The 26,133-nt window shown below is 43.0% G+C and overlaps 1 protein-coding gene across 2 annotated transcripts in view; it reads right to left on the bottom strand.

Annotated features, from left to right (window-relative positions):
* Positions 1–6,232: 6,232 nt before the first annotated feature.
* LOC117186125 (clathrin heavy chain) overlaps positions 6,233–26,133 on the bottom strand; it is a 71,559-nt gene continuing 51,658 nt past the window's right edge. For both annotated transcript variants that reach the window (XM_033386272.1, XM_033386273.1), the window contains exon 8: positions 6,233–6,541. The gene's annotated coding sequence lies outside the window, so the exon portion shown is untranslated. The remainder of the gene's footprint in view (positions 6,542–26,133) is intronic.

Consider the following 26,133-nt stretch of genomic DNA (forward strand, 5'->3'; position numbering starts at 1 on the left):
TGGAACGCATTATCTTTGTACCTAACTTAACTTTAATTCACATGTATCCGCTATTTCGAATAAAGCCAAAGGAGTTGGCTTAATCAAAAGATGGTTTATGGAATTTTCTGACCCTTATACTACTTAAGGCCGTCAGCCATCGGGTGCTACAGGGGGATAAACGGATGGCGGGTCGGCTCGCACAACTGTAAGCTCGGAATTGAGGCGCAGACACTCCGGTTAGGAATACCCGGTGCGGGTTGCGTCCCACACCCCTAGGACACAGAGGGTTGCGAGCGAACCGTCACCCGCCGTAACTGTACACTTCGGTGCGACTATACTCTGCCCGTGAGGGTGGCTGGAAACAGGTCCTGGCACGGTCATGTCTCTGCCGGGATGCTGGCGAATGGTATTCGGGCGGAGAGAAGAAAACTCTCAGTGAAATTACCCCAATCCAAGGTGACACTGGTATATGCCGAGGGATACATGGCCGAGGGGGTGCTCAGTCGATAATATGCGGACTCTGGATAGCTGCCGACCTCCAGATTAAATCAGGCTTCCCGGGGCAAGCGGGCTATGTCTCGGGTGACCAACCCCTTCCCGCCTACTCGTGGGAACAAAATGCAATCTACCAAAAACATAAAATCTAACAACACCGCATAGGAGCTCGGTACTCCTTTTAAAGTACCGGAGGGACAAGCCAATCCCTCTACACCAACGCCTGGGAAACCAGGTCCTATGAAGACGGGGAAGGAGACTGAGTCGGTCCACCGTCTTCAGGCAGCAGCCGCAGCGAGGGGGGGCCCGAAAAGCCAATCGGGTCCTTCCAAGTCGGGTGGCTCCAAGGCAAATCGGACACCGGGGTGGCTGCTAAGCAGAGCGTAATCGCGGCTGGTAAGCGCACCGGGACCGAAGAACCCAGGGCAGCTCCGGCGGGCAGCGTCTCTGCACCACGGGGAGGAAAGCCGTCGTACCAGGACAGGAGACGAGCGGCTTTCATCCTGTCCAACGAGTAAACGAACTACAGGTCGTCGGCCGAAGGAAAGGAGCAGAGGCTGTGGGCCTCCTCAATCCTGCCGCTGTTCCAGCCAGCCAAAGCCGGAAAGGGCGCAGCCAAGGACCCCAACAAGCGGCAACGCTCAGCGGAGGACCCCGCTAATCAGCCAGGCCAAGCCCAGCAAGCCAAGCGGGTGAAGACCCACCTCACGAGCCGGTCGTTCGCTGAGGTGGTGAAGACTACATGAAGGCGGTGGCTGCTCTAAAAGAGGTCTATCCAGGGGCGAAACTGGAGGCCGTGAGATGGGAGGATGTCCCCAGTCGTCCGAGAGCCATAGCATGGGTCTCGGCTAAACCTGCTGAACCTAAGAAAATACTCAGGCTACTGCAGGTCTGCAACCCCCACCTTCCCACAGCCGACTGGAAGGTGGCCAAGGTAGAGGATATCCAGGGGCAGAGGCGCCAGATAATCCTCGTCCTCAATGAGGAGTCGCTAGAGTCCCTCGCGAAGTCGGACGGTGTGGTCGACTACAGATATAAAAAGGTCACCATATCCACCTACAAGTCGGATCGCAAGGGCAGGCAAGCAGAGGTCGAGCCAGACCCGGAGCTGCCGGAGATCCCGAAAGAGGGGGCCTCGTGTGAGGAGGACAACCCGGCGTCGGACGCGGTGTCCATGATGTCGGACGAAATCCTGGACGACTACGCGTTCGATGAGAGTGACCTAGCCAGAGGTCTCAGCCACATCGTTGTCGGGGAGGAGCCGGAGTCCCCCGACAGCGATCTAGAAGCAACAATGGTGGGGGTGAGCCTCAGGAATGTCATTGACGCTCCTGCAGATAAACCTCCACCATTGTAAGGCAGCATGCGCTGCTCTACTGCTCCACCTCGCCAAGGGTGGAGCCGACATAGTCCTCATTCAGGAGCCCTGGATCCTCGGACATATGGTCTCCGGTCTGAGGACTTCTGAATACAAGCTATACGTAGCTGATACCGCAGGTAAAACCCGCACCTGCATTCTTGCAAAAAGAGATTTGCACTTATTTTTGCTCCCAAATTTCAGCAATGAAGACCAAACAGCAGTGAGCCTCGAAGGCCAGGGGTGCTTACTGAGAATCTGCTCCACGTACATGGGTCACGACCAACCAGACCCCCCTCCACAGGCGCTCAGGGCGCTAATCACAGACTGCGAGGCCAAGGACACCGGTTTAATCGTAGGGTGCGACGCCAATGCACACCACTGCCAGTGGGGAAGCACTGACACTAACGAAAGGGGTGAGTACCTCTTCAACTATTTACTGACCACTCAGATGGTCCTATTAAATAGGGGGAGTGATCCCACCTTCAGTGATTAAAAACCGCAAGGAGGTCCTGGACCTCACACTTGCCTCTCATGAGATACATGGGAATATCGTATCCTGGAGGGTCCTGGAAGAGCACTCCTTCTCGGACCACAGGTACGTGGAAACCGTATTCTCTTTTTCACTACTGAGACCAGCTTAATTCCGGAACCTCAGGCGGACAAACTGGACTCGGTACTCAGACCACCTCTGTCGTGTTATCCCTGAGACTCCACCTGAGGAGGAGATTTCTAGGGAAGCCACGACTCATTTATTATTTACTCATAAACTATTTACCGACGTCTGCAATGGGGCGCTCGATAAATCCTGCCCTCTGGCAAGAGCAGAGGCCGGAAGAAACCTGAATGGTGGACTCCTAAACTGGGAGAACTCCGGAAAGCCTCCCGGAGACTCTTTAACACAGCCAAGGCTGAGAACGTAGAGCGGAACTGGGCCGAACACAAGGGCAGTCTGTCAACTTATAATAAAGAACTGAGGAAAGCCAAACGCGCCTCATGGCGTAAGTTCTGTAACGACATTGAGAACAACTCAGAAGCCTCGCGCTTGCGCAAAGTTCCCTCGAAGACTACACCCACTCTGGGCTACCTGAAGAATGCCGACCAATCATGGACAACGTCCAGCAATGAGTCGCTAAATCTTCTCCTTAACACCCACTTTCCCGGCTGCGATGAAAACAGACCACACTACATCGCGGCTCCCTCCGTTGCCACAAGTGTTATCATGAACCTGCTAAGCCAGGAGAACATTTCCTGGGCAATCAAAAGCTTCAAACCATACAAGTCTGCGGGACCAGATGGCATTATCCCTGCCCAACTGATTCACGCTGGACAAAAAGCCACTAACTGGCTCAAAAGGATATACGAGGGAATTTTCTCCCATGGATATATCCCGGAAACCTGGCTTCATACCAAAGTCGTCTTCATTCCCAAGGCAGGCAGGCCCTCGCACTCTGCCCCCAAAGATTTCAGACCCATTAGTCTATCGTCTTTCCTTTTGAAGACGATGGAACGGCTTTTGGGGATGTATCACACGGTGAATATTCCGCCCAGTCTAATCTCAGACTCCCAGCATGTCTATCGGAAAGGAAGATACACCGAAATCACCCCGCAGGACGGAGTCCTCTCGGTCCTCCTATGGAACGTGGCAGTGAACGAACTGCTGTGGGAGATAGAGGGGGTGGCTGCCGCGTGGTGGCGTATGCGGACGATGTTGCCATAGCATTCTCCGGTAAATTTCCGCAAGCACACTCATGAAGATGTCAAAATGGGCAGACAAATGCGGTCTAAGCGTCAACCCGTCTAAAACGGAACTGGTGCTCTTCACTAGGAAGTACAAAGTTCCGGCACTGATTCCCCCAAAACTATGTGGGGAAGCGCTGGTCTTCAGCAACAACGCCAAGTATCTTGGCCTAATCCTCGATAGAAAGCTCGACTGGAAATTGAGCATAGAGGATAGAGTAAAGAAAGCCACAGTGGCCCTCTATACTTGCAGGAAAGCCATCGGACTAAAATGGGGAATGACCCCCTATATAGTCCGGTGGCTCTACACCGCCATCATACGACCGATCATGCTCTATGGAGTGGTGGTATGGTGGCCAGCCTTAGACAGAAGGAAATGCCTCAATAAACTCAGCAGAGTTCAACGCATGGCAGAGCTATGCATCACTGGCGGGCTACGCACTACTCCAGGGGAAGCCCTAGATACTGTGCTGAACCTCCTCCCTGTAGATCTCATGGGAAAGAAGGTGGCAACACTTTCCGCCCTCAGAATGAGAGGAGCCAAACTGTGGAAAGCGTCCGCGGTTGGGCACTCGGGAATCCTGACGAGACTCCCGCAACTACCTGAGAGGACAGATTATTGTATCCCTAGTGATCACCTCTCGACGCCTTTTCAGGTATCAATCCAACCTAGGGAGGGCTGGGAGATGGGCGAACCAGGACCCGCAAATGCGGTCCAGGCCATTTTTTATCGTCTCCAAACTACTTCTAGACACGCACTTAGTGTGCGTTTTCTCGGACAGCCAAGCAGCTATTAAAGCTTAAGGCTCAATATCGTCGAACTCAGCGACTGTAAATGACTGCCGCAGGTCTCTGCTCGAGATCGCGGAGCAGTTAGATCTCCTCCTTACATGGGTCCCAGGCCACAGGGACATCGAGGGGAACGACGCCGCCGACGAACTGGCCAGGCAGGGTACTACGATTCCTCTCCTATCGGGGAGGAAGCAGGTAGCGATGCCTCTGGCTACGTGCAGGCTCCTCACGCACGTATTGTTCGAGCAAAATGCCAATAGAAGATGGCAGCAAACCGTTTCCTGTAGGGTCTCAAGATTGATATGGCCACATCGATCGAAAAAGCGCTCAGGCGAGCTGTATAGACTCAGCAGAGCACAATGCTCTGCAGTTACTCGAGCCATTACGGGACACTGGCAGATCGGCACCCATGCCTCTAGACTGTCAATCCCTCATAACGACTTCTGCAGGAGTTGTCGCGACGAGGAGGAGGAGGAATCGGTCCCCCACTTCTTCTGCCACTGCCCGGCCTTTGGAAATCGTCGTCTTCGTATTCTCGGGGCCGCTTTCCTCACGGACATTTCGGACCTGTCCGAAATCAAACCAGGGACCTTGTCCAAATTCATCCAAACCTCCGGATGGGACTGCCCTTAATTTTGCAACAGCTTGTTCTCCACGGTTTCTAGGCATTCAGAAGGGGCACACGCCCATGCGGCATCACAACGGACCTTTTTACAGGTCCAAGTGAGCTTGGGGGGGTTTCATCACTCCCACAGGCTACCGCCTGAACCTTACCTAACCTATACTACTAAACTACTCTACGTTTCTCTTGTGCATCGTATCTTGGAACATGTTTCCTGTATCTGGTCTCCTCATTACCAAAATTATCAGGATATGCTTGAGTCCGTTCAAAAACAATTCCTTATCTTTGCCCTACGCTGTCCTAAGTGGGACATCTTCAAGACATCTTCCTTCTTATGAGAGTCGGCTGCGTCTGTTTCACATGCACTTTCTTGAAAGCCGTATGACTTGTTATTCTTGTCCTTCAAACTACTCTGAAGAATCTACAATCTACAAGAATCTTTCCGTAGCCTTTGCCGTAATTACATACATTTTTCCATCTATTTTCCTATAAAATTTGTGCTACCAATGTCAAATGTACTTTAATGAATAATTTAAGTTAAATTTCTTCTTTCTAGAATTGTGTCAGCGAACTAGCTAGAACCTGCTAGTAGAGTAATTTTGGTATACATTTTTTTTCTATACCAATAAATAATACTGCAACACAGAAATTAAAACGTTATAAAACATACTTTATGAATTCCCTGAAATCTATAGAAAGAGGAATGTTTATTTTCAATATTTATTTATATAATATAAATTACACAAAATAATAAGACGAATAAGAAATACATTAAATCATGGAATATACGTATGTTTTATAGTTATACATATTCTTATAGAAATGGAAAATTGAACCAACTAAAAAAAAATTAAAGGAAATGGAATATTTGTTTATTTTGTTAATTAAATGGTCGTATTTAAAATTCTAATGTACATACGTACCTTTTCAACAGCTAAAAATTTGAGTAAGATACACCTTGGAAAATACATTGAATTTTTATATAACACAAACAAATTCATCAACTAAAAAAACTTTTTTCGTTGTAAATGAATTACACTTTTTCATAATATGACATAATATAAATTTGGTTAAGTAAAGGAGAAATTTTTCAAACATGATATAAGAGTGGGCTGTGATTTGAAACGTAGTGATAATAGATATAGTTATTTAGTATTTATGTATGTCAAATTGCTTATAAGATAACATATAAATTGCAATATTTCTTTCACTTCAGCCAAAGAACCAAAAAAAGGTGTGTAATATTTACTCGTAATTTAAAAAATACCTTCCCTGAATTTTATTTCATTTTAAATATTACTTTTTTTTACATCTTAGTAAACTTAATAAATTTTATTAATTGGTTACTCGCTCTTATGTCTGTGTTTTGAATGATTTTAAAAGTTAGTTGCTAAAATAAGGTTATAGCGAATGAACTATATTTGATATATAATACTTAAACAGCATATTTTGCGGCTCCGATCCTTCTTGTTTGAATATAAATGTTGTTTTAAAAATTTAGTGACGCGTTTGACATTTTGTTGTCATAAATAACTTCTGATGTAGGAAGGTAACTAATGAAACAAAGAAAAAAGATATGAAATATGTGAAAACATTAAATATTGTATTTAAATTTACTGAATAAGCATTATTTTAGAGTAAATTTCAATAGTAAACGAGTATGTATGCTCAATATATACTTTATATAAATGTGCTTAAATATAAAGATTCTGAAAGGGATTTTGAAATGAAAAAAAGACATAGTTGGATGTGCTGCCACTTTAGTACTAAACTTTATATATAAGAGAAAGTCTCTCCGTCCGTCTTAATTAGCGCCTCCATCTCAGAGACTTTAAGAGCTAGACACAAATTTTGTAAGGAGACCCTTATGATATCACACTGCAACCAGTGTATTTCCCCATTTTTTTTACGTCGCCAAAGGGCGAATTTTTAAGATACGAGAAATCCGACAGAGCAGAATTAAAACGAGGGGGAACGTTGTGAGTTGCTGCGGAGACCGCAACTCTACAGTTATACCCGATACTAAGTCAGTATGGCTCTCCTCCGGCAGACGCAGCTAATATTAAACGACACGACAAGGAGTGCGTGCGAGAGAGACAGAAAATCAGTCTGAGCGTGACGTCGGGTGCTGCGTAGCCAGTGAAAATTGATTTGTTCCTTTTGGCTATAAAAATGATCTGATCTGATCCAGATTCAGCAATCTGATATATATGATCATTATCTATGATTCTGCGTTTTTAGTTTTCTTGTATCCTCAATATTGTGGATGCAACAGATTTTCGTCCTTTGTGGGGGCGGAAGGGGGTGGGGCGAAATTTTGAGATATACGTTTTATAGTGAGATCTAACAGGAGTGCGGATACCAAATTTGGTTACTCTAGCCTTAATAGTCTCTGAGATTTGTGAATATCCCCAGATTTTCATCCTTTGCGGGGGCGGAAGGGGGTGTGGCGAAATTTTGAAACAAACTCGTCTCGGTCCGATATATTAGGAGTGTGGATACCAAATTTGGTTGCTCTAGCTTTTGTAGTCTCTGAGATCTAGGCGCTAATGTTTTACTCTAAGCAAAGCCGCCTATGCTACGTGTGTGTTAGAGAGAGACAGGTCGAGAAAAAATGAAATTGTTTTCTTGATGCTGGCTATAATAATTATACGATCTGGTTCAGATTTTGCACTCTAGAAGATATAGTCATCTTCTACGATTCTGCGTTTTTAATTTTCTCGTATCGTCGAAATTGTGGATGCCACAGATTTTCGCCCTTTGTGGGGGCGGAAGTGGGCGGGGCAAAGTTTTGAAATATTCTTGTAGCAGTGACATATCACAGAAGTCTGGATCCAAAACATCGTTGCTCTCGCTCTTATAGTCTTTGAGCACTAGGCGCTGAAGGGGACGGACAGACGGACGGACGGACAGACGGACAGACGGACAGACAGACATGGCTCAATCGACTCGGCTATTGATGCTGATCAAGAATATATATACTTTATGGGGTCGGAAACGATTCCTTTTGGACGTTACACACATCCACTTTTACCACAAATCTAATATACCCCAATACTCATTTTGAGTATCGGGTATAAAAAAAGAATGACCATATCTATCAGATTTCTGATCAAATCAGATTATTATACCATAAACAAAATAATTTTTTACCGTTTCCATGTGCTTTCTCTCTCTCTTACACGTGCTTACTCCTGGCAGCGGGGAGCGATACGTATAAAATATACACCTAGCCCTCGGTTAACACAAACTGTTTCAGCCCGAACTCGGTCTAACACGATTACAAATTTGTTAACTTCCCCCTTTTAATACAGTGGAAACCTCGTTCTTACACGATTGCAAAGCATCGATATTTTTTTGTCGATTGAGAACTGCTTGAGATTATTTGTATTTGTATCATACGATGGGGTGCGTGTCAAAAAAAGGGGAATCCCACATTTGAGCTGTCAGATGTAAGATAGGAAGTGTTCTGGAAGGTTAAAAAATCAGGATCTTTGCAGACGCATAAATAAATAATTAAAGATTTTGTGGTAAGTGAAAAGGTGGAACAACTTGACGAGATCATAAAGTAAATAAATAAAATATAAATTTATTTCAAATTTATAATATTTCAGCTTTTACAGAGGCTGAAAAACAGAAAAAATCACCTTTAAAACGAAAAGGTTTTTCTATAGAAATAAATTCTAAACCGCTTTAAATTGCCCATTATTACGAAAATTGCAAGAAGCCTTGACTTGACTTCGAGTTATAAAAAAAAAGAAACTGAAATACGTGCAGCAGTATTGGGTCGTGTACATCTACAAAATTTACCAGTAGGGCACGTGCACCTATTTTAGAGAAATTGGAAAGAGCACTAAGCATTTGGGTACATGATAGCTACAAAAAAAGGTCACTTTAAACAAGCGTATCATTCAGAAAAAGGCGCTCAGGATTTATGAACTGCTCAAGCAAAATGGAGAGCCCTCTTCCAGCATAGATTTCGTTGCTAGTAATGGATGGGTCGAGAAATTTAAAAAACGGTTCTCCATTCACAGCATCAAATTAAAAGGCGAAGCGGCCTTGAAGAATGATTCGCTCTGATCCAGATTCAGCAATCTGATAGATATGGTCATTCTCTATGATTGTGTGTTTTTAGTTTCTCGTATTTCGTATCTTCAATATTGTGGATGCCACAGATTTTCGTTCTTTGTGGGGGCGGAAGGGAGTGGGGCGAAATTTGTTATAGTAAGATCTAACAGGATTGGGTATACCAAATTTGGTTACTCTAGCTTTTATAGTCTCTGAGATCTAGGAACTCACTTTTTGCAATAGGCAAAACCGACCATGAAACCTGTGTGTTAGAGAGAGACAGAGCGAGAGAGAATGAAATTGTTTTCTTGATTCTGGCTATAATAATAATACGATCAGATTCTGCAGACAAGAAAATATGGTCATTCTCTACGATTGTTCGTTTTTGGTTCTCTCGTATCTTTAATATTGTGTATGCCACAGATTTTCGTCTTTTGTGAGGGCGGAAGTGGGCGGGGCGGAGTTTTTAAATATACTTGTAACAGTGACATATCACAGAAGTCTGGATAGAAAATATCGTTTCTCTAGCTTTTATAGTCTTTGAGAACTTGGCGCTCATTGGGACGGACAGACGGGCAAACAGACAGGGCTTTATCGACTCGGCTATTGATGCTGATCAAGAATATATATACTTTATGGGGTCGGAAACGCTTTATTCTGGACTTAGATTTGTGGTAAAGTGGATGTGTGTAACGTCCAGAAAGAATCGTTTCCGACCCCATAAAGTATATATATTCTTGATCAGCATCAATAGCCGAGTCGATTGAGCCCTGTCTGTCTGTCTGTCCGTCCGTCCGTCCGTCCGTCCGTCCGTCCGTCCGTCCCCTTCAGCGCCTAGTGCTCAAAGACTATAAGAGCTAGAGCAACGATATTTTGGATCCAGACTTCTGTGATATGTCACTGCTACAAAAATATTTCAAAACTTCGCCCCGCCCACTTCCGCCCCCACAAAGGACGAAAATCTGTGGCATCTACATTTTTAAAGATAGTATAAAACTAAAAACTCAGAATCGTAGAAGATGACTATATCTTCTAGAGTGCAAAATCTGAACCAGATCGTATAATTATTATAGCCAGAATCAAGAAAACAATTTCATTCTTTCTCGCTCTGTCTCTTTCTAACACACAGGTTTCATGGTCGGTTTTGCCAATTGCAAAATATGAGTTCAAGGATCTCAGAACCTATAAGAGCCAGAGCAACCAAATTTGGTATCCACACTCCTGTGATATCGGACCTTGACCGTTTCGTGTCCAAATTTCGCCACGACCCCTTCCGCCCACGCAAAGGACGAAAATCTGGGGCATCCACAAATCTCAGAGACTATTAAGGCTAGAGTAACCAAATTTGGTATCCGCACTTCTGTTAGATCTCACTATAAAACGTATATCTCAGAATTTCGCCCCACCCCCTTCCGCCCACACAAAAGACGAAAATCTGTTGCATCCACAATATTGCACATTCGAGAAAACAAAATATGAGTTCAAGGATCTCAGAACCTATAAGAGCCAGAGAAACCAAATTTTTATTTATTTATTTATTATTAAATTAACAAATTATCTGTTAATAATGGTGCTTAGTTACTAAAGGCGGAAAAAGATAAGTTAAAAGTTAGCTAAATTTAAATGATTATAAATATTGCATGCAATTAGTTTAAGAGACAGTTCAGGGGATAGGGTTTGACAGAGGGAGTTATAATTATGGCATAAAACCCTAAAAGGTTCATGATCAGCATAATTAGACCTACATATGGGTAGACGGATAGGCCTAAAAGTACGGGTAGGTCTAGATGGAACGGCCAAGTCAATCTGACCTAAGAGAGTTTGGGAGTCAACAGTCCCAAGAAGGAGCTTGTGCACGAACATTACGCCATTGCATATTCTGCGATGGTGCAACGACGGCAGGTCAATAAGATTTAGCCTAGACCGGTAGGGTGGCAAGATTCTACCCGAGTCCCAGTTAAAGTTCCGAAGGGCAAAAATTAAAAATTGCTTTTGCACGGATTCAATAACAGCCTGCTGCTCTTTATACTGCGGGCTCCACACACAAGAACAATACTCCAATATAGGACGTACTAACGAGATGTACAGTTGTTTCGTAACGTACGGGTCGTCAAACTCCTTGGACCAACGCTTGATGAACGCTAAAACACCCTTAGCTTTATTTACAGTTGCAGCTATATGGGTGTTGAAACACATCTTATGATCAAAAAGGACTCCGAGGTCATTTGAACTCGAAATTCGCTCAAGGACATGATTTCCTAGAACATATGAGACAAAATGAGGAGCGCGACGGTAAAATGTCATAAGTTTGCATTTGGAAAGGTTCAGAAAAAGAAGATTAGTTGAACACCACAATAGTAGTTCACTTAGATCAAGTTGAAGGCGTGTGTGCAAATACCAATCAGAGTAAGAAAGACAGATTTTGACATCATCAGCATACATTAGTGTAGTAGAGTATGTTATAACTTGAGGAAGGTCGTTCACAAATAAAATAAACAGAAGCGGGCCCAGATGACTTCCCTGTGGCACACCTGAAATAACATTAACGGTATTTGACAACACGTTAGAAAACAAAACACGTTGAGTACGGTTAGAGAGATAGGACAAAATCCAATCTAGAAGATTCGTTGGGAACCCTAATAAAGAGAGCTTTTGAATAAGCAGAGCATGGTTCACAGAATCGAATGCCTTGCTGAAGTCCGTAAAAACTACATCCGTCTGCAAACCAATTTGAAAACCACGGTGGATTAGGTTAGAAAACTCAAGAAGGTTAGTCGATGTTGAACGATGTCTGAAAAAACCGTGTTGCGACGGAGATATCAAGCTGCAACAAAGATGTTGCAGTTGCCGGGTGACCAGGAACTCAAGAAGCTTCGGGATGGCGGAAAGCTTTGCGATACCACGATAGTTTTCAATGTTTGATCTTGAACCTTTTTTGTGAAGCGGAATGATGTAGGACTCATTCCAAATTACTGGGAGACAAGACTGTTCCAAGGAGAGGTTGAAGAGAAAGGTCAAGGGTTTGCAAAGGGACTGGGCACAGTGTTTTAAGATGCAACTTGGTACCTTATCTGGACCCGCAGAAAACGATATGTCCATAGATGACAAACCTTCCAGAACAACGCTTTCCTCGAAAAAGGGCAGAAAAATGCTGTTAGCTTGAGGTAGCTGGTACGGATACGGAGTGGATGCGTTGTAAATATGAGACGAGTACGTTGTTTGGAAAAAGTTAGCGAATAAATTTGCAATACCAACAGCAGAAGCTTCTCTTTTGTTCTGGTAATGAAGGGACGGAGGAAAAACGTTTGACTTGCGCTTAGAGTTAACGAACGAATAGAATTTTTTAGGATCACTACGAAAGTTACTACTACATTGTGAAAGGTAATGATTATAACACTGACTATTGACGGCAAGGAACAGATTGTGTGTTTTTAGTTTCTCGGATTTCGTATCTTCAATATTGTGGATGCCACAGATTTTCGTTCTTTGTGGGGGCGGAAGGGAGTGGGGCGAAATTTGTTATAGTAAGATCTAACAGGATTGGGTATACCAAATTTGGTTACTCTAGCTTTTATAGTCTCTGAGATCTAGGAACTCACTTTTTGCAATAGGCAAAACCGACCATGAAACCTGTGTGTTAGAGAGAGACAGAGCGAGAGAGAATGAAATTGTTTTCTTGATTCTGGCTATAATAATAATACGATCAGATTCTGCAGACAAGAAAATATGGTCATTCTCTACGATTGTTCGTTTTTGGTTCTCTCGTATCTTTAATATTGTGTATGCCACAGATTTTCGTCTTTTGTGAGGGCGGAAGTGGGCGGGGCGGAGTTTTTAAATATACTTGTAACAGTGACATATCACAGAAGTCTGGATAGAAAATATCGTTTCTCTAGCTTTTATAGTCTTTGAGAACTAGGCGCTCATTGGGACGGACAGACGGGCAAACAGACAGGGCTTTATCGACTCGGCTGGTATCCACACTCCTGTGATATCGGACCGAGACCGTTTCGTGTCCAAATTTCGCCACGACCCCTTCCGCCCACGCAAAGGACGAAAATCTGGGGCATCCACAAATCTCAGAGACTATTAAGGCTAGAGTAACCAAATTTGGTATCCGCACTTCTGTTAGATCTCACTATAAAACGTATATCTCAGAATTTCGCCCCACCCCCTTCCGCCCACACAAAAGACGAAAATCTGTTGCATCCACAATATTGCACATTCGAGAAAACAAAATATGAGTTCAAGGATCTCAGAACCTATAAGAGCCAGAGCAACCAAATTTGGTATCCACACTCCTGTGATATCGGACCTTGACCGTTTCGTGTCCAAATTTCGCCACACCCCCTTCCGCCCACGCAAAGGACGAAAATCTGGGGCATCCACAAATCTCAGAGACTATTAAGGCTAGAGTAACCAAATTTGGTATCCGCACTTCTGTTAGATCTCACTATAAAACGTATATCTCAGAATTTCGCCCCACCCCCTTCCGCCCACACAAAAGACGAAAATCTGTTGCATCCACAATATTGCACATTCGAGAAAACTAAAAACGCAGAATCATAGATAATGACCATATCTATCAGATTGCTGAATCTGGATCAGATCGGACCATTTTTGTAGCCAAAAGGAACAAATCAATTTGCAGTGGCTACGCAGCCCCCGACGTCACGCTCAGACTGATTTTCTGTCTCTCTCGCACGCACTCTTTGTCGTGTCGTTCAATATTAGCGGCGTCTGCCGGAGAGAGCCATACTGACTTAGTATCGGGTATAACTGTAGAGTTGCGGTGTCCGCAGCAACTCACAACGTTCCACCTCGTTTTTTAATGTGTTTATGAAACTTGAATAAAAATACGAAATATGAAAAATAAAAAAAATTTGTTGTTGCCTATTTTGAATTCTAAGAACGGAACCCCCCCGTATTTTGTACTGAATCCATGTCACGCTAAAAACGATTTCGATTAACACGAGGTTTTCTAGAAACATATGTCCCGTATTAAGCGAGGGCTGAGTGAATTGTATAAGTTACATAAATCAAAAGTTTCCATATATACTGACTGAGTAACGGGTATAAAAGTAGAGCCGCGGCTCTTTCCGCGGCCAATATACATGAAGCTTAAACCTTTTCTTTCATTACAGTGCAAATTTATTTCAAACATGAAAATGTTTTGAGCAAAAAAAAACATTTGCGGAAAATTTGTTCAGTGCAAGATAAATGAGCAGTGGCCCGCGGCAAAGGCTCTACTTATATACCCGATACTCACTAAGCATTTAAATAATCTTACGATTTATGTAAACAGCTAACCCAGACCGCGATCTCTCTCAATTATTCACGGACTTGTCATGAGAGATAGGAAACACATAGAGAAGAACTGCGACCGCTACTTACATATCTTCTAATGTTAATTCATGCTCGACGTTTGTCGACTTTACACCTAATGACCTATTTGATTATAACTTTCGAATATTGTTACGTTTCTACAATTTGAAATTCCGGATTGGTGAAAATTAATAGGTAGTTTTACTATTAGGATGAAACATGTAGAGTATTTAGATGAAATCCATGATATGGGTAATAACCCATAGTTTATCTGTAGACCTAAGGAAACAATTGTAAGCATCAAAATTGTATATTAACCGCACATTTTTACTAAATAAAATCCTTACTTATCGAACGTCAGTAACTGAACATTTATTAGATGGAAATCCTTCCAACATAAAGTAGATCGGTAGGCGTAAAGAAGCCGACGTAAACAAAAAACATAGTGGTAATTACGCACTGCGCAAGGCGACTTACGTGGGGCTTTGAAGAAAAACCCCGGATAGGCCTACTGGGCGAAAAGGTGATCAGTAGGATTTGATCATTAGGTTCATCGAGCCGTCCGAAGCAAATGTGAAAGTTAATCAATGTTTTGATGCCGACATAAGAGATGGCGCACACTGTACATTAAAAAATTAAAAAATTGTCTCACTAAACTTAGAAAACATTTTTTTTTATATTTTTGTAGCCAAATCTTTTTTTTTAATATAATTTTAAACAACGTACATACATATATACACACATATATATTGAGCTACATTGTCTGCAATTTGTATTCAAATTCATCTTGCCGTTTATACTCAACATGGCCTAGCGGCTTTCCTTTTTGGATTCTAACAATCTTACCTAAGACTATTATGTTTAATGTTTAATGTTTAGAGTTCAACTATGGACAGTTAAACTGTGTAAAAATAGGAATGTACAAATCATAAAATTATCTGCTACTGGAAAGTACAGTAACACAATACAAGGCCGAAAGAAGTTAACTTCAATTATTCATTAAAGAAGATTTTACTTTGGAAGCATCAAAGGAAAAAAGATGGAAAAATTTATTGTAATCGCGGCAAAGGCTACGGAAAGATTCATGGTCAGAGTAGTTTGAAGGACAGAGAGGAAGACGGAGAGGAAAGTAATGCCTAGTCGGGCGGGATGGGACAGCAATTCTGATAAGGCTAATGAGGGCCGAAGATTCAACCTCGCCTAGGAGAAGTTTGTGGAGAAAGAGAATTCCATGACAAGTTCTACGGCTTTCAAGAGAGTGCAAGTTAATGAGGCGCAGCCGACTCTCATAAGAAGGAAGATGACGAGAGGGGTCCCAATTAAGTCCGCGCAGGGCAAAGATAAGGAATTGTTTTTGAACGGACTCTAGCATATCTTGATATTTTTGGTAATGGGGAGACCAGATACAGGAACCATATTCCAAGATAGGCCGTACAAGAGAAACGTAGAGTAGTTTAGTGGTATAGGGGTCAGAAAATTCCTTCGACCATCTTTTGATAAAGCCAAGGACTCCTTTGGCTTTATTCGAGATAGCGGATATATGAGAATTAAAACATAAGTTCGGAACGAAGATAATGCCTAAGTCATTAACTTTGTACAGGCGTTCGAAGGAAATGTTATTAATTGTAAAGTCAAATAGGTAAGGCTTGTTGCGATGGAAGGTCATGACGTTACATTTGGAAATGTTAAGAGGAAGAGCGTTAATAGTACACCAATTGTTGAGAGCGTCGAGATCTGATTGAAGAAATAACGGGGACACCGGATCGCTGTAGGAAAAACATAGCTTGACATCGTCAGCATACATTAAGACTCGTGAATTAGTTAAAACTTGTGGAAGATCATTGATAAAGGGGTTAAATAATAAGGGCCCGAGATGGCTACCTTGCCGCACACCCGAAGAGACAAAAACTGGTTTAGAAAGAGAAGATTGGAAGCAGACACGCTGAGAACGATTGCAAAGGTACGCATTAGTTCAGTGAAAAAGTTTAGTCCGAAATCCTAGTAGAGATAGTTTGTGGATGAGGAGATTGTGATTAACTGAATCGAAAGCTTTACTAAAATCAGTATAAACTACGTCAGTTTGACATTGCTTTGCAAATCCGGCAGTTACGAAGGAGGAAAATTCAAGCAGGTTAGACGAAACGGAGCGACGTTTCACAAATCCGTGCTGTGATTCTGATAACAGGGAACTACAAAAGTGTTGGAGCTGAGAAGTAATAATTTTTTCGAAGAGTTTAGGAATGGCAGATAAATTGGAGATACAACGGTAGTTTGAGACGTCTGATTTAGACCCCTTTTTATGAATAGGAATTATGTAGGATTCTTTCCAGACGGTGGGAAAATCACCAAGCTCGAGAGAGAGGTTGAACAGTTTCAAGAGGGGCACGCAAAGAGAATCCGCACAGAGTTTGAGCACGGCACTGGGAACCAAATCTGGACCAGTGGAGAAAGAAAATTTACATGATTTTAAATTAGTTAGAAGGCCATCCTAATCAATAAAGGGGGGGTGGATACAACTTGAACTATTAAAAGGGATAGGATATAAGTGCGCGGCAGGATAGTCGTGGGGTGAGGCGAGAATAGAGGGCATGTTATTAGAAGGAGCAGAGTAGCAAAGTTGAAAAAATGAAGCAAATAGGTTAGCGATATCGGAATTGTTATCTGCGTAAGTACCATTGAAGTGTAAAGAAGAGGGATATTGTGAAGAATTACGTTTAGAGTTAACAAACTTAAAGAATTGTTTAGGATCTCGTTTAAAGTTGAGCTTACATTTTGCCAAATAACTATTATAGCATAGGGTATTACAAATTGAAAATTTAGATTTTGCAATTGAATACTTAGAGAATCTGACTGCGAGCCAGACAGTTTAAACCTCTTATATAAACGAGATTTTATATTCCTTAGGTTTACTAGCCGCGGAGTAAACCAAATAGGGCCAGAAAGATTTCTGAGAGGGAAAACTAATGGAACAAAGGTAGGAAAGATGGAAAAAACAGTGCTATAGAAAGCGTTAGTGGCGGGCTCGATCTCACGAAAGTCGTCGAGGAATGACCAATCTATCAGAGAAAGTGCGCTATTCAAAGAGGTAAAATCAGCCCTCTTGAAGCAAAATATAGCTGAAGGCTTTATGCAGGATTTGGTGGGACCAGGTAAAGGCAGCTGGACATCTATTTCCAGGGTAGGATGGTAAAGGTCTTCGGGAAAAGATAGAGGGGAACCTCGGCGTACTAAAGTGTTCGTAGAGTCGGTATTAAAGACAAGGTCTAAAATCCTACCAATGCTATTGCATATGCCGTTTATCTGACCCAATGATGAGTCGGACAGAGAATCAACGAAATCGTGCTGCATGATTGGGAACATCTGGTTGGAGTCTTTGGATGGAGACCAGGAAATATTTGGAAGATTGAAATCTCCGAGGACGATAAGAAAATCGGACTCATTAAGTTGGGACGAAACAGTTTGAAAAAGGGCTGCATGAAGCATGTAGGTTGAAAATTCAGAGGACGGTGGGATGTAAGAGCACGATATAAATAGATTTATCGAGGAGAGTCGAAGCTTAACTACTATAATTTCAATATTGTTATGAGCTTCGACAGAAAAAAGTTGGGATGTTATGTCAGAACGGACAGCAATCAGGACACCACCACCACGAGATGGACGATCCGATCTATAAATGTTAAATTTGTCACTTGTTGAGCTTGCTGCCCAAGCCACGAACGTTCTGATAGGCAATCTTTAACGTACTAGGGGAAGCTAGTTTTTTGCTACAGAAGATGTAGCAGACGGAGTTGCAGATGGAGCAGATGGAGTTGGAAGAATACCTACTCGATGATCCGGGCTGGTGGGACGATTTGTAAAGAGGTGACTAATCGTATGCACCGGCCAGAAAGAGGGGTCGAGCAAACTATTAACATGCTTATCAGGGACGAGAATTTTAAAAGAGGAGATGTTTCGCTTGACATTGAAGTTAAATTTGGTAACTACGAGACCCGCAGAACTATCTATGTTGAGTTTAGACAATATAAAGTTTCGGACCATGACCTCCGTAGCCGATGCCATGAGTCGAGAAAATAGGTTTTGAAGGAGCAACCGCAGTAAGAACAGATAGAGGGGTCACAGAGTAATTTGTTGAGACGGGAGCAGTGGACGTAGAGGTGTTAGTTGGGAAAGCAGTAGTTATGGGAGTTGAGGTTGAGGTTATATCCCAAAGATTTAAGGAAATCGAAAGACCACTTGACAATCGGTTTTCGTTTGAATAAAAAATAGTTGTTCTCATTTGTGAAAAAAAGTAGCTCACAAAAATTGGCAGAGAAAACAGTTATTACAGTTATTAGTTGTTACAGATGCAATAGAAGATTGTAGAGGTAGTGAGAAGATGAGAAGCCAGCGGTTTTATAATGAAACATTTGAAAAGTTAGAGGAACTAAAAAAGCAATTTGACCTGCAAATCTGAAGCGAATTGGAGTAATCGAATACGATTACTTTCATTTAAAACAATTTGAACAGATAATGCAAGTGATAGAAAAAATTAAAGTAAAAATCTGTCAAGACATAGCGTCACAAGCAAAAGACAATTCAAACAAACAGACCTAGCAGTCCAAAACAAACGAAAAACATACAACAACAAAACATACAAGTGAAGAAATCATTTCGCGTTCTAAAGGAAGCGAAGGGAGATTCATCAAAAGAAAATAGGTTGGTTTTCAAGTTAATGGAAAATGAGATACCTTAGTAAAATGGCTACATTTGCACTGCTTTAAATGACTGTTTTTCAACACCTATATTCTTGATTTATTTTATATTTTTATTTGGTTAGCTGTTAATACGTGCAAAACAAAAAGGCAGAAAAAAATGCAATATACATTTTTTAAATAACAAAAACAAATAGTTTTATATTTTTTACATAGAAAATGGCTATATCAGCCATTAGGAAAATTAACTCTATTAATAATTATTATTATATTAATAACTCAATATTGTTATATTCTGCAACGATCGCTTGTTTTAAGTCCTTCAAGTTATCGTACTGTATTTTACTATTGTAAAGGCATACATTTTTGCTGCAAGGAAGCCACACTGATACTCAATTGGATTTAAGTCTAGACTCATTGCTGCCCACTTTATCAACGGTATATTGTGGGTCTCAAAATAACCCATTGAGGCCCGGAAAACATGAATTGGCGCATTATCCTGCTGAAATGTCCATTGATCAGCATGGAAATGCTCAGAAAATTAAAAAAGTTCTTTATCTACCAATTCTATATATGCTTGAGCATTCATCCTGTCGGATATAATACATATTGGAGGCAACAAATTCATTTTTTTTTTTTTTATTTCTTGGTTTGATGCAATAATGAGTACTTACGTACTAAATCAATCCGCTTGTCACTTTTACTGAAAAGATGCTAACACTGCGCATATAGTCAATTTACTAAGGTAAGTAGGTCGTAGCAGACGGTAGCAAAGCATAAAAACATGTTAAAAAAAAAGATAGCTAAAAAAGCTATAAAGAAGAATCTATTGAAGTTAGAAAAATTTTGGGAGTTAGTGGAAGAAGAAAGAGATGATTTAGGAGCAAGATTCTGCAAGGAAAATTTTGGAAAAAAAAACAAAAAGAAACAAAGAGGGGAGGTACGTGGTGACCATCCTGTTTAAAAATATAAAACAAGTTAGTGGAAGACTTATTAACTTTAAAAAAAGTTTCAAAAATATCCAGAAAGAAAAGAGGAGTATGCGAGAAGCAAGAAAAAACTCAAAGATGTAGGGCATATGATAAGTACAAAGGAATAAGGGAAATGGAGATCACACCAAGCAGTGATCACAGAAACAAGTTTAAAAACCAAATTAAGAGTAGTGATGCTTCAGCAAAAACAAAAAATGGCAAAAGTCTAAAAATGGTAATATATACGGGTCCAAAAATTCAAACAGATCATCATGGACATTATACTATCTTGGCGGGCACATGCATTTTTAGTACCAGCCGACATTGAAAAAACTTACAGGAAAATAAATAAATATTGATGAAAAAGATCAAGATAATCTGTACTCTGGTAAGAAGATCATAGACATAGCCAATAGACATAGGCTAATAGGCGAATAGAACTAGGCTAAGAGACCCACTCACGCTGGGAGCCTCATATAATGACGGCCGTAGCTGTAGGGACGAGGAAGAGGATGAGGCGGTAAAAGACCTGTTCTGTTCCTGTCCAGCTCTCAGCAGAAGAAGGCTACAACACTTGTGCTCGCCCTGTATAACTGAAATTTCAGAAATGTCGACAAAATGTCCCAGAAAGATAGAAAACTTTGTAAGAGCATCCGGGTTGGATATCTACCAGTTCCTACGACGTAAAAAAAGGAAGATCCCACGCGGCCTACATATGTGTGCCGTGCTCCAGCAAGGCTGGAGCTGCCTCTACCTAACTTAACATCACGAATATTAGAAGAGTCAGGATTTCACTACCGAAAATGTATATCAAATAATAAAGAAGCCATTAAATCAATAGAAGCGAATAAAGTAATAAATAAAATAAAAAAGAATTGATAAAAACATTGGGAGTGCAATCAGATTTTAAATGAGCGAAGAAAAAGCAGGACAAGTTTTATCAACACAAGCGAAAATGTATGACATTTTCGGATGGCTTTCACTGGTCATAAGAGTAGGGAAGCTATGGGCGATACAGAAGCGAAGAAAAGGCAAAATTATAGAAAATATATAGCTGAGAAATAAGAATACCCCGATTCCCAAGAACAAAAATAAACGGTCACACGGCTTTTCCTTTTATAGTGTCCAGACGTGTTTTTGTTTTCCGCCTCGCTTCTTTTCCTCTTAAGTTGCATAAACAGCCGGTTTTTTTCAAAACAAAACCTTTAGTAAACTCCTTATTTAATTTATAATCATAAAATCTATTCTTTACCGCGAGTGTACGCCTATTGTTTGCGTACAAACTTAATTTTCTTATTTGTTCTGCGCGTCGATTAATTGAGTGTTGATTTCTGTAAGGTGGAGGAGATGTTGGCTACCAAAAGGCAACGCTCGATCAAGAGTGCTGCCAAGGACACTCCGGCGAGCAGGGGCAACGCAGGCCCAAGGTGGCCCCTCAGGCCCCCCCGCCGAAGGCGAGGAATCCTAGACAGAAGGCCATGAGCACGGTGTCCAGGAGACATCTCATTGTAAACTTTATCGACCGCAGTGACGAGAATGGGAAGATGACGGCGGCGCAGTGGAAACTAGTCCACGCGCAGCTCGTCGAGTCGCTCTTCTCGCGAATGGAGGAGGACCCCAGCGCTCCCATGCCCACGTTTGATGGAGGGGGATGGCTGAACGGGGTCAAGATCCTCAAATGTAACGCCGACCCACCGCGGCAGTGGCTGGTGCAGAGGGTGCCCCAACTGGAAGCTCTGTGGGAGGGGGCCAAGCTGGAGATTCTAGACAGGGAGTTGATCCCGTCTATACCAAAGGCGAAGGTGCTCTTCCCCATTGCTGTGCAAGGAGAGCGAGCACTGAAGCTGCTGCAGAGACTTGCCAAGGGCAGGCTGGAGAGTTCTACATGCTGGTAACCCATTACACAACGAGGGGGGTCAGCATGTGATCTTCCAGATCAGCAAGGAGGCGGAGGACCTCCTGTATATCAAGTTCGGGAAGATGGCGGTGGGCGTAGGTAGCGTCTACCTACGGATGAAAAAACGCCACCCCGAGGATAAAGATGCGCACACCCTTCAGGCAGGCGAGGTCGAGAAAGAGGTCTGGAGAACATAGTGGAGGCCGTCCATGGTCGCGCTGGACGACTCGGAGGAAGAGGAGGACGGTGACCTGACAATTATAGTAAACCCGTCGTGTGAGGTTGAGTTAGCCACCCATGACACTAAGTGTGCTGCAGCTCAACCTTCATAAAATCAAGATAGCGCCGGCGGAGCTCCTCATTGCCAGGGAGCAAGGGCCCGCTGACATTGCTTCAGTCCAGAAGCCGTGGATTGCGTCAGGCAATTCTGTGACCGGACTAAAGTCCTCAAAATACAACCTTCTCTACTCAACATCGGTAAGCAGGAACAGAACCGCCGTACTCGAACGGAAGGGAATCCATGCTCACCTTATGTCTCTTTACAGCACGGATGACCTGACGGTAGTGATGCTGGAGAGTGAGGAAAAGCCGCTGATGGCAGCTTCCTACTACATGGCACATGACAGGCCCGCAACACCGGAAGAGCTTAGGAGTCTGGTGACGGAAGCCGGCTCCAGAAATCTCCAACTCCAATGTGTGGGGAAGCTCCGACATCAACGATAGAGGTGAGTCACTCCTAGACTTTATCTTATCCACTAACTTAGACGTAGCAAACGTGGGGGAGGAACACACCTTCGTAGGTCCCACCTCGTCAAACGTGCTAGACCTAACTCTCGTCACGGGAAAGAGTACTTTGGTATCTGACTGGAGAGTCCTCGAAAGACCATCCTTCTCAGACCATAAGTACATCCAGTTCAAGTGCGAATTCGATAACTCTTCGAAGATAACAGTCTATAGAATCCCTGGAACACAAACTGGGTAAAGTTTAAAAAGACAGTTACTTCGAAGCTCGCGGAGGATGTAAAGAAGTCCCTAGATACCCTATTCAAGGATTTACTGGATGCCTACCACGTATCGTGCAACCCCTCAATAACAAAGAAGAGGTCCAAGCCACTCTAGTGGAACCGAGATCTTTCTCTCCAAAGGAACAACCTCAAGCGAGCGAAGAGATCGTCAATGAGGAATAAAAAATACTACTTAGGAGCTACAAGAAGGAAATACGCAAGACACAATGAAACTCGTGGAGGAACTTCTGCTCCAACATTGAGAAAGTTCCTGAAACCGCTAGGCTCCGGAAGCTACTTTCAAAGCAGCCCACATAGTCCACATAGTACATAGTAAATTAAAACTAGATAACGGACAGTGGACAGAGGAAAGTAAAAAAGCCCTAATAGCACTAATGGAGACGCATTTCCCTGGATTCACCGAGGTCACTGACGCCAAAGAGCATTAGGACCTAGCAACCAAGGAACAACACCCTCAACAGATCTGTTAACCACAAAGAGAATCCACTGGGCCATAGACTCCTCGCGGGCATAAAAACACCAGGACTGGACGGGATATTCCCAGTCATAACGCAATTGACCAAAGAGGTTATCACCCCATGGCTCTCAGCAATATACTCAGATATCTAAGTACGGGCTATATCCCTATCCAATGGAGAACCTCGAGAGTTGTCTTCCTCCCAAAGGCAGGAAAGTGCAGCCAAGTGAGTCCCTAGGATTACAGACCGATAAGCCTTACCTCCTTTCTGCTAAAAACACTCGAAAAGCTATTGGATTTACACATCAGGAATGAGGAAGGGGGACTGATGTCAGCCAACCAACATGCCTACACCAAAAATAAATCGGTGGGAACGGCACTATACTCGTTAGTAGCCACCATCGAGAACGCAACGATCAACCTTTGGATCAAGAACATAAGTTGTAGACGGGTGCAATCGTAGTGGGGCACCGCTTCCATGGTGAACGGGGCTCACAGAGGCACACCTCAGGGTGGAGTCCTGTCGCCACTACTGTGGAATTTGGTGGTCGACGACCTCATCAAGAGATTTGAAAGGAAGGCCCCAAAAATAACAGCTTATGCAGATGACATAAGCATACTTATTACGGGTGTTTGTCCACCGACCCTCAGCTCCTCAGCGCCACCATTGCGCTTTATGCATCCTAAAAGATGCTCAGTAGCAGTAGGGCCTGTCACCTGCTCTAATGCACTGGATTTACTTCTCTGTGGTGCGACCAACTCTGCTGTATGGAGCCTTAGAGTGGTGACAAGCTACAGAAAAGAAGACAAACCATAAGCTTATGGAAAAGACTCTTCAGGGGCGCTGAGGTCAACCCTAACAAAAGCCCTCGAAAATGTACTTGGAATCGACCCCCTGGCCATTCACGCTCGCCTGATTGCAGGAAAGGCAGCACAGCTCGTAATCGCATCAGGAAATATGTTGCCACAAGACCAGATCTACCGATTACATGATCCCCCAAAACTTGCTTCGACATCGAAACTATCTCATCTCCGGTACCCGAAGACTGGAAAAAGGGAATATACGGACGGCTCCAAGATGGACGGAGGAGTAGGAGCTGGCTTAGACTGAAGCGGAAGTTTTCATCATCAGGAAAGCAGCAGAGGTCGCTAAGCTTATAGAACGAGCACACGATGCGGTCAATCTATTCGTCGACAGCCAAGCGGCAATTAGATCCATTCAGGCGTCCGTGGTCAGTTCCAGATGCATCCTGGCGAGCAGGGAGGCACTAGATACCTTAAGCACGACAAAGTCAGTGCGGATCTATTCGGTTCCCAGTCACCAAGACATCGAAGAAAACGAGGCGGCGGACGTACTAGCTAAGGAAGGTGTCTGGCTGGCGAATAGGAGAACCGAGAACGTGCCTGTCTCCCTTAAAACGCTGCAAAGCGATCTAGAAAAGCAGGCTAGATCACAAACCGAAAGCAGGTGGAGGAGTACCTCCACCTGCAGAACCTCGAAAATCATATGCATAGAACGCAACGAGAAACTCAATCACTACTTACTGCACCTACCACGAAAGGACTGTTATTGGGAATATAACAGGTCACTGTCTGGCTGCTGCACATGCAATAAAGCTAGGCATCACCAACAGAGACAGTTGTAATGTGATGAACCTGGGGCAATAGAATCCCTGGAACATATCATCTGCAACTGTCCGGCTCTCTCAAGGGCCTCCAAGAGGACGGCACATGAACTGCTGGCCTATGCTAAAAACACCTCGATTCTCGGGTACTATAAAACCACATAAACACTCCCGCGATGGTTCAAACCCCGCTGAATTCGCCCCGCTGTGGCACCGTAGGTTGGCTAGACTAAGAGATGAAGTTGTAAGAAAAATAGAACATTCGTTGAAATTGGATAAGAGCGCACACAGTATTCCTTTTGTCTCGCCCCATAAATAGAAAATTACAGCCAGCCAAAAGATTAAAGATTAAGAGATTTAAAGTTAGAAAAACTCTTTTAAATTTTCATGGCGCCCCGGGTGGGCTGTAAATTTGTGGTTATAAGAAAAAAAAAAAACAAAAGTGACAGTGACACAGAAAAGTGCAGAACAGTGGATACTGTAACATATATATTACATATGCATATCATATATATATATTATTCTATATAAGAGAATAAGGTGTATGATCGTTGCCCGCGTCGTGGTTTTTACGTGTACAAAACAGCAATCGAATTTGTTCCATTCATCGCGTCGGTCGCACCAACATTCAGGTTTTCTCTTCATTTCTGCTACCGCCGAGGGCTGCCCTACCATCACAAGAGGAAACTTTACATAACTTTACATATGTGAACCGCTATTTGGATGCAACAGTTATACATATATCGTTTACTGCAATCACTGTCCGCATCGTCCTTAAAAAACCTCATTGACATCGTTGATTTAAGGGTCGTTACTGTCGATTGGAGACGATTCAAAAATTTCGCATGCAATGCTCATTCATCTCGTTTTGAACAGAGTCGATCCAGCGACTAAACAAAAGTGGGAAGAACAGCTTACTTATGAGAAGATGGTCATATTTGGTCCGACTTTGAGACAGTCTTGAATCGCCGATACTAGAAAATGTCTGCTGAATAATCGACAAGGCCAGGAGACCAGGCCATGTCGTGTCAAATTTCACTCCATTTTCGTGTCTCTCGGTTATGCAACGGTTCGAGTTTGCCAAGT

Source organism: Drosophila miranda, chromosome XR (genome assembly GCF_003369915.1).
Source record: "Drosophila miranda strain MSH22 chromosome XR, D.miranda_PacBio2.1, whole genome shotgun sequence".
Classification (NCBI taxonomy): Eukaryota; Metazoa; Arthropoda; class Insecta; order Diptera; family Drosophilidae; genus Drosophila; species Drosophila miranda.